Source organism: Solanum lycopersicum, chromosome 9, assembly GCF_036512215.1.
Source record: "Solanum lycopersicum chromosome 9, SLM_r2.1".
NCBI classification, from domain to species: Eukaryota; Viridiplantae; Streptophyta; class Magnoliopsida; order Solanales; family Solanaceae; genus Solanum; species Solanum lycopersicum.
Window position 1 is genome coordinate 37,475,133 of NC_090808.1, and position 14,108 is coordinate 37,489,240.

The following is a 14,108-nucleotide window of genomic DNA, read 5'->3' on the forward strand; positions in this document are numbered from 1 at the left end:
GGGGAAATCATTCAATGGGCCCTATCACCTGTCTGCTCGTTGCCTCTACCATGTTGCACTGTAGTAGCTCCAGCTTGCCCGCCACCCCGGCTGATTTGGTGACAACCATTACCTTGGCCACCACGTCCTCTAGAATGCCGACCTCTCCCATGACCACCTCCACCTCTAACTATTGGGGGTCTGTAACTCTATTTTGGACAATACCTCTTAATATGTCCAGTCTCTCCATATCCATAACAATCTTTGGATTCAAGCATAGGTCTCTCTGAGAATGACGAAGTCAAGGGATAACCTCCAAACACAGAGAAATGTTGACCGGTCTGCGATGGACCCCCAGCTACAGCCTGTAGTGAAGACTGAATAGGTTGGGCTGGGTAACCTCCTTAACTCTGCCCTTAGGAGTAGGAACCACTAAACTCACCTCCGTTACGAAATTTCTAAGATGTTGACGCCATGGCGAAGTTGTCTGGCTTCACCCCCTCCACCTCTATCACAAAATCAACCACTCCCTGAAAGGATATTGCTGCAGCAGCTACCTGTTAGGCTGGGATCTGCAAATCTGACCTCAATCCTTTCACAAAATGGCGAATCCGCTCTTGTCGACTGAAGTAAAGCTGAGTGGCATACCTGGATAGTGCACGAAATTTAGCCTCATAAGCGATAACAGACATCCTGCCTTGCTCTAGACTCAGGAACTCATCTCTCCTCCTGTCCCTCAAAGTTCAGGATATATACTTCTCCATAAATAAGCTAGAGAATGATGCCCAAGTCATAGGTGGTGCTTGTGCTGGTTGACACTCAACATACGATCGCCACAACATTTTGGTATTTCCTTGAAACTGATAGGTCACAAACTCAACACCGAATCGTTCTACTATGTCCATCATATGTAGCAGCTCATGACAATCAACCAGAAAATCATAGGCATCCTCAGAATCAGCACCCTTGAAGACTTGAGGTTTCAACTTCAACAATTTCGTGAAAAGTTCATGCTGATCAATTGTCATTATAGGCCCTGTAGTCAATCGAGGAAACGTGTCTACTTCCAATGAGGCGCCCATGCAGGGGGCCACAAAAGCTGCATGTGGTACTCCTGGAACCTGAGGTGCTGGTGCAGAAAACACTAAGGTGTCTGGCCGTGATCAGATAACCCACTAACACAAGTAAGTACCTAGTTAATCATCTCTGGGGTAGGCTGGGGTGGTAATTCCTCATCTTGAACCTGCTAGTGTTCCCCTTCTTCACCCTCTCTCACTACCTCATTAGTCGTTGGAGGAGTCACCGCCCTATTATTGGCTGGACCAGGTGTTTGTCCTCTATCTCTAGAGGACGTCCTCCTGTGACCTCTACAACGGCCTCTTGCCACTGCTCCTCCTCGAGCTACAGCCCCAGTGGTTTGATCAAACGCACCCTGTCTTGCCAGTGCTAGTGTTGGCACAGTTGTTGCTCTAGTTCTAACAATCTGCGGAATAGAGTGAGGATGTCAGATACCAATTTGAATCAACAAGATACCAATTGGATCCAAGTAATAGCACGAAAGAATGAAAGAACGGAATTTTCCTAAAGTCCTATAGCCTCTCAAAGAAAAGCAAGGGCGTCCCCCTACCGTTCCTCAAGACTCTACTAGACTCGTTCTTGTGTGATTAGACCAACGAATATAATGCTCTGATACCAAGTTTGTCACGACCCAAAACAAGCCGTGAGTGGCACCCACACTTATCCTCCTATGTGACCGAACCAGCAAATCAAAACCCCAACATTTACCAATCTTTCAACCATAATGAACAAAATATAATGCGGAAGACTCAAAATCTTACTAAGATAACCAATAAATAAGCTTCTAATGTTTATCAACTATCATCCCCAAAATCTGGAAGTCATCACACCAAGGACATCTATCCTCAAATATCTAAATCTAAGAGTTTTTAAGAAGCTAAAATCAGTAAATATATGGTCCATGTCCGAACATCAAGGACATCAAGACATGAATGAGAGAATTCAGTCCGAGCTAAGAACCATAGCTCACCTTGAAATTTGATATGCTGGAGACTGGCTAGAGTTAAGGGAAAGTCGAAGTCGATGGCACTCTTGCTGCACTCCACAAATAACAAAGAAGATAATTACAAGTAGGGTTCAGTACAAGGAACAAGTACTGAGTAGGTATCATCGTCCAACTAAGAATAGAAAGCAATATATACTGAATAATAAAATAAAATCAAATATAATACTTAATAGTTGACAATCAACAAGTACAATAACCATTGGCAACAACACCAAGCATACCCTTGAGGACTCAAACCTCCACACCATACTCATTTGGGAAATAGGTTCTTCGAATTTGAGTATATTAACACATTTCAAGATTACTTCTCTTTATTATTATCGTGTCGGAACGTGACACTCCGATCTCCTAATTCTACGTGTCGGAATGTGACACCCGATCCCTTAATACGATGTGTGGGAACGTGACACTCCGATCCCCTAAAACTACGTGTCAGAACATGACACTCCGATCCCCTAATAGTAAGTGTCGGAATGTAAAACTCCGATCCCCTAATACTACGTGTCAGAATATGACACTCCGATCCCCTAATACTACGTGTCAGAACGTGACACCCGATCCATTTATCTCATTATTTTAGTTCACAATGCCTTCTTTATGTCAAGGCGTCATTTTAATAGAGAGGAGTTAAGGTTTAAGATTCAACAGTCTCATCATTCTAATCCATCACAATTACATAATCACAACATGCAATCACACAATAAAGCATATAGAAGACTTTACAATACCACCCAATACATATCAATTGCTATTTAGAGTTTATCTATCACATAGAAATAAACCATTACATATCTCCACCGAAGAATCGTGATCAAACAAGATACTTTCCAATGCCTTTGCTTTCCTCTTCGTTCTGTTTCTCTAGCTCGTTCTCCCCTCTTTCTTTACTTTTTATCTTTCTTCTCCAAATCCTTTTTCTTTTACCCTAGTTATCAAATAATCTGTTATGATAAAAGTAACCCCAACTAATAGATTATTAAACATACCCCACTAATTTCATAATTAAAATCATGAATAGTCCGAAACACCCCTTTAAAACTTTTAGCAGAAATCTGACCAAGTCGAGGTCACGAAGCTCGTGACGGTCCATCGTATCTATGACGGTCCGTCCTGCAGGTCAGTCACAAAGTCCAGAGAGTTAAATTCTGTAATGAAATTTGTGACGGTTCGTCGTCTCTACAACGGTCAGTGCTGCAGTTCCATAGTGAAGTACTGAGAGTTTATCCCAGTATCCAGATTTCAGAGTTGAAGTGTTTTGGAACGGAAACCCTCGACGGACCGTCGTAACCATGACGGTTCGTCCTACCTGTCGTCGAGGGTAATAAGGAGGGCAGCAGGAGAAATTTCACAGGTATGGGACGACGGGGCCCATCACGATCTATCGTGACCATGACGGTTCGTCGCATGATCCGTCGACCCAGTAAGTTTTTATCAAAAGTAATTCTACTTCTCGAACCGACTAAACAGGTTGTTACAATTACCTCACACCTTGAAGATTTTTATGAACTCACCTATCTTAACTTATCATTGATCGTCTTTCCATCAACCTTAACATATCTTTCGCTAAAAAGTCTATGATACTCATTATCAAAATCAAAACCACAAATGAACTTATAATCATACTCGAGCTTAACGAGCTTACACTTATTTATCAAGTTTTATGAAATACTTTTTTTTAACCAATCTGATGATCTTGTGACACTACATATTTCCATAACCTTAGCAAAACAGATGAAATCACGTATCTCTGAACTACATTCTCAAACCCTCTAAAGATACCTCCTTAGCCCTCGCAATGAGAGAAAATATTCTTAGTCTATCACCCTTTTCTGAAGGCTAAACTATAGCCCACTAATTTTTTTTTCATTATGACTCTAGTTGCTTTAAATTCTATTCAAGTGGTGTTTCAACATCTTCCACAACTTTCCTTGCCACCACGCTACACACCCATCATTTTCAAAAGACTAACATTATTTTTAACGAATTTTCTGATTAAAATTCTTAATTAAGTTCACACAATTATACTGGTTGAGACTTCCTTTACTTATAAGCTTATCATCTAAAAGTCCACTTCCATGGAGTTTACGGTAAAATCGACACTCATTTAAAATCCATAAAATACATTTCACAGTCTGAACATATAAATATCATACAAAAAACCCATCACTAAAAGCTTCCTTATAAATAATGATTAATAATCCACCCGTACTAACAACTAGTTGGTTTCTCAAATATGAATTCAATATCAAATTTTATAATATGAACCTGTAATACAATAGATATCTCCATTATTAGTTAGTATTGCACTTAACAATCAACATATCCGTTTTCATATACCACTAGTAACACATCGTGTTAGCCCGTTTAATCCACCACTAGGGCACATGACACCTACCAAGAAGATCATATCCAAATACTCACACATTTCTATCCATCAAAAAGCTGTAAAATATTACCAAATTAGTTATGCATCTAGCCCAAGTTATATGTATTCTTTCATAGGTCAAGTCAATATAAAAAAAATTACAAACTTAGTAATTATCGATACAATTGTAGGTTTTAAAGTTACATGTCCATTACCTAGTCATCCCTTTAATCGTTCCACTTCCAATTGTTAAATCACTCAAAATATTATATATATATATATATATATATATACATACATATATACCACAAAAGTACGATTTAATTTAACTAACATTACTCAATCCCTTCAAGTAGTTAAACATTCTATGTCTAACTATACATCCTTTCTGTAAGTAATTACTTCAACCTTAATAAAATTAATTCCACCCTAATACAAGAGAAAACATTCAAAGCATACATGACATCAACTACTCATATGAGAAACCACATATGAGCCATCACTATAAGTGGGAGCGAATGAAATAAAGGGATATAAATAAAGACGGATAAATAATACACGATGGTGATTCAGGAAGTGAAGATTTTTCTTAAAATTCACTATAGCCTCTCGAAGATAAGTACAGACGTCTCCGAACAGATCCTCAAGACTCTACTTTGACTCGGCTTGTACACATGTGAGACCTATGAACCTAGGGCTCTGATACCATTTTGGGACAACCCAAAAATTGACGTGATGGCACTCGTCTTATTCCACCAAGACAAGTCATCCTAAAACTCAACCATTACGATAAAGTGCGGAAATAAAATATAAGTAACTTAATAAAAACCCAAAACAAGGTAGTCTCGTGTACAAGCCTCTAAAGTATTACAATTGATTCAAAAGAAAAACACAAGTCTCAAATGAACTTGTTTCTAGAAAAGAACAAGATCATAATTATGGAGAAGAAAGTCTATTGAGATGGAAACTGCTACCCCACAAATCTCCAAGAAGCCTTGGAAAAGAAGATAATGACAAGTACAACAAAATCCAGGCTCATAACATACAAAAATTTGTAGAAGCAAGGGGTGAGTACCAAACCACACCATAATTGGTACACCATCAATCACAACATCAAGAAAACCTATGAGGACTCATGCCTCCACACCATACTCATTTGAAAAATAGGTTCTTTGAGATTAAGTATATCAAGTTACTTCAAGATCTCTTGCCTTTACCGTTATTGTGTTGGAACGTGACACTCCTATTCGATAATATCGTGTTGGAACGTGACACTACGATCCAATAATACCGTGTTAGAACGTTACACTCTGATTCAATTATCTCATTATTTTATTTCATCAAGCATTCTTAATTCAAGGCGCTATTTTAGTAGAGAGGGTTCAAGATTAGAAATTCAACTGTCTCAAAATTTTAGGTCCACAACAAACTACACAATCAAAACATACAACCACACCATCAAGTACATAGGAGACTTTACAATATCACTTAATACATATCAATCGCTATTGAGAGTTCATCTTTCAAATAGAAATAAACCATAACCTACCTCTATCGAAGAATCGAAGTCAAGCAACTACTTCTCCAATGCTTTTCCTTTCCTTAATGCCTCCGAACTCTTCCAATCTATCAATTATGTGTGCATAATTTACAAGTTAACGAGTCTAGGAATACTAATATTATTCCTTATCTAGTCTAGACCAAAAATTTCACCTTATTTTATAAATAGTTTCATAAAGTTCAAATCTAAGGGTAAATTTAACATTCCCCATTTTGCATATCTTTGATGGAATTTAAATAATTCAATAAACACTCAATATATTAAAAACATAACTTGATAACATGATAAGAATATGAATAAGCTTGATTCCTATACCATTGGTGAAGAAACCAGTGGTAAGCTCACCCAACTTTAATTCTATTCATTTTTTAGTGAGCACCTGAGTAGTAGTGGAAATTTGAGAATAATGGCAGTAGCATTAATGTTTCTCCATTAAAAATTTTAAAATGTTTTACTCTTCAATTTCATCAAAGGCACATGCTGAATTTTATAATTTGCGATCACAGGTACAAAGAGGACTTCTCAATTCGCCTCTTTCAAATTAACATTATTATAAACTAATTCTAACCTTAACATCAAAATAATATAGATTTCCTATCCCAACCATTAACTATCCACCATTATTCTAAATCATTACGTTAATGAATATATTATTGTATTTTAAATCCATCTAATACTTATATAAGTTCAAAAGGGACATTAATTGGCAACTACCCAACAGAAAACAAATTTGAAGGGGTTACGAAGGTTAGTAATACCTGGGGTTGATGCCTTCGATGTGCGGCCTTATTTTATTATTTTCTTCTTTTTTCTAAAGACCAACTTCTACCCTAATTATCATATAATGAACTATACAATTCGATAAAAGTGACCCACTATTTATTTTAATATTATTCTCTTAACCACTAACTAAATAAATTAGTAAAACTACCCCATTAATTTCATAGTTATAATTATGAATAGTCCAAAACACCAATTTAAATCTATCAGAAAGTATTTTCTGACATAAAAGTTCTAGTGCTCAAAACGATCCAAAATGGTCGTTACAATGGATACCAATATACCCATCGTTCGTCCTCGAACGATCAAAAGAAGGGCGAGGGTGAAAAAGAGTACCTGAATCAAAAAAGATGTGGATAACTTTCGTGCATATCAACCTGACTCTTCCAAGTGGAATCTTCAACTGGCCAATTCTTCCACTGAACCTTGATAGAAGCAATCTCTTTTTATCTCAATTTGCGGACCTCCCTATCTAGAATAGCAACAGGATCTTCTTCATAAGACAAATTCTCATCAAGAAGAACTGAATCCCAACGAAGAATGTAATTTCCATCATCGTGGTATTTTTTCAGCATAGACACATGAAATACCGGGTGCACTCCTGACAGCCCTCGAGGAAAGGCCTGTTCATTGGCCACCTCCCCCACACGCTTAGGAACTTCAAATGGTCCAATATACCTCGGACTAATATTACCTTGCTTACAAAACCGTATCACACCTTTCATGGGTGAAACCTTCAGCAAGACTTGTTCGCCTTCCATAAACTCAAAGTCTCAAACCTTTCGATCTGCATATTCATTCTACCTACTCAGAGATGATAAATGCTTTTCTTAAATAAATTTCACTTTCTCTAATGATTCCCTCAGAACATAAGTACCCCAAGGTCTAACCTCAAATGCATCAAACCAACCAATGGGGGACCTACATCTCCTCCCATACGCTGCCTCAAATGGCGCCATATTAATAATCGAGTGATAACTATTGTTGTATAAAAACTCTTCTTAAGGTAAAATTTATTTCAATGACCACAAAATTCTATCACACATGCACGAAGCATATCCTCTATCAGCTTAATCATTCGCTCAGACTCACCATTGGTCTGAGGGTGAAATACAGTACTAAGATCTAGTCTAGTACCTAATTTAGAGTATAATGTCCTCCAAAACATAGAAGTAAATTGCCTACCTCTATTTGATATTATGGAAGGTGGAACTCTATGCAATCGAACAATCTCAGAGACATAGAGTTTGGGTAACTTCTCGACATTGTAAGTCATCTTAACCGGAATGAAGTGAGCAGACTTAGTTAACCTGTCAACAATTACCCAAATATAATCAAACTTACCCAATGTCTTTGGAACACCAACTACAAAATCCATTGCAATTCTTTCCCTTTTCCATTCAGGAATGGGCATTCTCAGAAGTATCCCTCCAGGACTCTGGTGTTCATACTTAACCTGCTGACAATTTGGGCATTGCGCAACAAAATCAACAATGTCACGCTTCATTCTATTCCACCAACAATGTTGCTTTAGATCAAAATACATCATGGTTGCACCAGGATGTATAGAATACCTTAAAATATGAGCCTCTATAAGAATAGTGTGAATCAGATCATCCACACGGGGCACACCTACCCTTTCTTTAATCCTGAAAATGCCTTATTCATTAATTTCTGCCGCTTTAGCCTCACCTCACAATTCCATATCTCAAATTCCGCTCAGCTTCTCATCAAAAAACTGATACCCCTTAATCTTGTAATTAAATGAAGATCTTTCCTCCACACGGGCAAAAAATCCTTCTTTCTCCAGTACATCCAGCCTCATAAAGTCATTAGCCAGATTCTGAACCTCTCTAGTCAATGGGCGTCTAGAAACCTTAAAGTGGGCTAAACTACCCATGCTCCCTGCTTTTCTACTTAAAGCATCTGCCACAACATTATATTTTCCTAGGTGATACAAAATAGTAATATCACAGTCTTTTAATAGTTCCATCCACCTCCTCTGCCTAAAATTCAAATAGTAGTCAGGAAGGTCTTGAGTTTCTGAAAGCTTTCATTACATTTGTCCGACCATACAAATGGAACATTCTGCTTAGTCAAATTTATCAGCTGGGAAGCACTAGAAGAAAATCCCTTGACAAATCGATAGTAGTAGCTAGCTCAACAACAAAGCTCGTTACCTCTGAAACATTAGTTGGTCTAACCCAACTCTTCACTACTTCAATCTTAGAAGGATCAAACATCACTCCATCCTCAGAAACCACGTGCCCCGAGAAGGTTACTTAATTAAGCCAAAATTCACACTTGGATAATTTGGCATAAAGCCTTTTCTCCCTCAACAACTCTAGTACAACTCTCAAATGCTCCTTATGTTCTTTACTGCTCTTTGAGTATATCAGTATATCATCAATAAATACAATAACAAAGAAATCCAAATATAACTTAAAATTCTCGTTCATTAGGCTCATGAAAGCAACAGGGGCATTCGTAAGACCAAAAGACATTACTAAGAATTCATAATGCCCATACCTGCTTCGATAATCAGTCTTTGGTACATCTATTGCTCGTATTTTCAATTGATGATAAACGGATCTCAAATAAATTTTATAGAAGACACAAGCCCTTTGTAACTGATCGAACAAATAATCAATGCGGGGAATAGGATACTTATTCTTAATAAGTTACCTTATTCAGATGCTTGTAGTCTATGCATTTCCGGAAACTTCCATCTTTCTTCTTCACAAATAAAACAAGATCACCAAAAGGGGATGCACTCGGTCTAATAAAACCTTCACCTAACAAAACCTAAAGTTTGGCTTTTAACTCCCTTAACTCAGCTGGATCCATTCTATAAGGGGGAATGGAAATAGGGCGAGTACCCGGCTCCAGATCAATAGAAAAATCAATGTCCCTATCCTGTGGCATACCATGAAGGTCTGTAGGAAACACATCCAGAAACTCACTGCCTATCGAAACAGACTCAATCTAAGATACTTTAGAAGTATCATCCTTGAGATATGCCAAAAAAGATAACAAACCCTTACTAACCATCCTCTTATCACGAAGAAAAGAGATAATACAAACAGGAGTTGAAATATAGTAACCCTTCCACACTGGCGGATCTATCCCAGGCTTGGCCAATGTCACAGTTTTAGCATTACAATCTAAGATTGCAAAATTTGGAGAAATCCAAGTCCTACCCAGAATTACATAAAAATCAATCATCTTTAGAATAATAAAATCTACATAAGTATTGCTCCCCACAAAAGTCAAAAGGCAAGACCTATACACCTTCTCAACTATCACAGACTCACCCACAGGAGTAGAGACACGAATAGGCATGTCAAGCAAATAACAATATAAATCAAGACCACTAGCAAATGAGGAAGATACATATGAAAATGTAGATCCGAGATCAAACAATACAGAAGACATGAAATCATAGACCAAAAGAGTACCTGTGATAACAGCATCTGATGTAATTGATTAAGACATCCCGGGGAAAGCATAACAATGGGCCCTATCACCTGTCTATCCATTACCCCTACCAAGTTGCGCTGCACTAGTTCCAATTTTCCAGCCACCCCGACTTAACTGGTGACCGCCATTACCTTGGCCACCACGTCCTCCAAAATGGCCACCTCTACCATAACCACCTCTACCTCTAACTACTAGGGCTCTGTAACTTTGTTTTGGACAATATTTCCTAATATGTCCATTCTCTCCACATCCACAACAAATCCTTGAGTTAAGTATAGGTCTTTGTGTAAATGACGAAGTCTGGAGATAATCTCCAAACTCATAAAAAGGTTGACAGGTCTTCAACGGACCCCCAGCTAAAACCTGCAATGAAGACTGAATAGGACGGGCTGGAGAACCTCCTGAACTCTTTCCTCTGGAGTAAGAACCAATAAACTCACCTCCCTTACGAAACTTCTTAAATGTCGATGTTGTGGTGAAGTCGTCTGGCTTAACCCCCTCTACCTCTATCACAAAATCAACAACTTGTTAAAAGAATTTTGCTGCAGCAGCTACCAATAAGGCTGAAATCTTCAAATCTGAACTCAATCCTTTCAGAACGCGGCAAATCCGCTCTTGTGGACCGAAGCAAAGCTGAGTGGCATACCTGGATAGTGCACAAAATTGTCACGACCCAAAACTAGTCGTGAGTGGCACCCACACTTACCTCCTTAGGTGGGTGAACCAACACATCTAAACCCTAACATATACCAGTAGTTCAACTATAAATAATATCAGTAATGTGGAAGCTCCAAAACATACGAAGCAACCAATTTAAATAAGTTTCTAAAGTTTAATAATTATCATCCCAAAATCAGATAATTATCACATCAAGGACATCTAATCTCCAATAATAAGTCTAAGAATATCGGATACACTATAAAAGAATAAAATGGTATGTGTCTGAAAGTATAGGAAATCATGTCATGACCGAGAGAATCCAACACGAGCTTGAACAGATAGCTCACCCTGGAACTTGATATGCGGGAGGCTGGATAGAGCTGAGGGAAATTAGAAGTCATAGGTACACTCGTTGTATTTCATAAAATGAAAACAAAGAAGAAAACAAGGAGGGCTTAGTAAGAGGCAACATGGAGTGAGTAGGTATAATGAGTCAACCCAAAATAGTAACTAATATACAAAAAATAATAGTATGAACTCACCTATAGCACTTAACATGTGATAAGAAACAAACAACATGAACAAGTGTTAATAACAATAAAGTAAGCACGTATTAAGTCAACGGTATCAAGATCACACATGAGGACTCATGCCTCCAAACCACACCATTTTGGGAGTTGAGTTCTTTGTGATTGAGTATCCTCCATTAATTCAACATATTTTTCCTTTAATATTATCATGTCGGAACATGACACTCCGATCCAAGAATACCGTGTCGGAACATGACTCTCCGATCCAAGAATACCGTGTCGGAACGTGACACTCTGATCTAAGAATATTGTGTCGAAACGTGATACTCTGATCCTATAATATCATTAGTTTATTATTTAGTATCACAACTTTTCCATTCGTTAATAATATTTTATCGATCTTTCTTTATTTATGGCATCACTTCGATAAGGTGGGTTCAAGAATATAAATTCCAAAGTCTCAGGATTTCATACCAATCACAAAACAGAAAACAAAGCCACACAATCACACAATCAAGAACATAGAAAACTTCACAATATCATTCAATACATATCAATCACTATTAAGAGTTTACTATCAAATAGCATAAACCATAACCTACATCCATTGAAGAACCGAAGTCAAGCAAGCAACTTCTCCAATACCTTTTCTTTCGTCAATGCCTCCGAACCTTTCCAATCTATGCAACCTGCATAATTTATATGTTAACGCTTCTATAGGCACTTACATTACTCTATTAAGTATAGTCTAAACCCAATAGTCATCAAACACAAATTTATATTCATGTTTCTTAACTTCAATTCAATTAATATGTCAAGTCTCCTATTTACTATATTTAAGCCTAAAATTAAGTCATTAATTTTCTGAATAACATAAATATAATGGTATTCAAATAATATACGACACTCAATATTTAATTACCTATCTTAATATATCAAAATTGAATCATGATAAAATAACTATACGAAGAAGAACAAAAGTGATTAAAACCTAAATAACTTGTCACGAAGTGTTACTAATTTAAATTGTAGAGTTGATAATATATTATGTACATTATTCCTATTGTATTACCATACGGTAATCATTGTCAATATTACCTATTAAAATACATAAAAAAACTTTGACACCTAAATAAAATAGTAATAATAATAATAATAATACGGCCGCAGAAGCAAGTGCAAATTGAATTTGCACTTTTGATTCCCATTCCCTCAACTTTGCAATTCAATATGATTAGTAATAATAATAAATTAATGATAATATGACATATATGCATATAAAAAAATTCAGTTATTGAAGCAATCAATGCTTACATTATGTTCGTCGTTCTTTTTTTCGATTTGTTTTTCTTCTACCGTTGTGCGCCTCTCTTTTAATTTTCTTCTTTTCTACAAATTGTGTACTACCCTAATTATTAAAATAGTAATTATAAAAATTGTAAAAGTGGTCCACAATAAATTCTAATGTTATTTTTCTTAACCATCAACTAAATAAATTATTAAAAATGCCCTATTAATTTTATCATTGTAGTTATGAATAGTTAAAATATCTATTTAGAATCTATCAAAAATTATATCAAATAAAATCTCTAGTAATTTAAACGATCATAAGGGTCGTTACAGAAATTTGGCCTCAAAAGCAACAACAATCATCCTTCCTTTCTCTAGGCTCAGGAACTCATCTCTCCTCCTATCCCTCAAAGTCCGGGGTATATACTTCTCTATTACTATGTTAGAAAATGATGCCCAAGTCATAGGTGGTGCCCTTTCTGGTTCACACTCACCATACAACCGCAACCACATTTTTGCAATCCCCCGAAACTGGTAGGTCACAAACTCAACACCAAATCGTTCTACTATGTTCATCTTACGTAGCAGCCCATGACAATCAACCAGAAAATCATATGCATCTTCAGATTCTGCACCCTTGAAGACTGGAGGTTTCAACTTAAAGAACTAATAAAAAGCTCATGGTGATAACCTGTCATTATAGACCTTGTAGTCAATCGAGGAAACTTGCCTACTTCCAATGATGCATCCATGCGGGAAGCCACAGCAGCTGCATGTTGTACTTCCTGAACTTGAGGTGCTGATGAAGAAAACACTGAAGGTGCATGGCCTTGATCAGATAACCCGCTAAGATGAGTAAGAACCTTATTAATCATCTGGGGGTAGGCTGGGGTGGTACTTCCTTATCCTGAACCTGCCAATTTTCCCCTTCTTCACCCTCTCTTACTACCTCATCAGTCGGTGGAGGAGTCACTACTCTATTCCTAGCTGGACCAGGTGTTTGGCCTCTGCCTCTAGTGGGCGTCCTCCTGCGACCCCTACAACGGCCTCTTGCCACTGCTTCTCCGCAAGTTACAGCCCCACTGATTGGCTCAGACGCACCCTGTCTTGCCTGTGTTGGTATTGGCACGGTTGTTGTTCTAGTTCTAATAATCTGCGAAATAGAGTGAGAAGGTCATATATTAATTTGTATTGCCAAGATACCAACTGGATCCAAGTAATAGCACGAAAGAGAAAAAAAGAATGGAGTTTTCCTAAAGTCCTACAGCCTCTCGAAGAAAAAGAAAAGGTGTCCCCATACTGTTCCTCAAGAGTCTACTAGACTTTTCTTTGTGTGATGAGACCAACTAACCTAACGCTCTGATACCAAGTATTTCACGA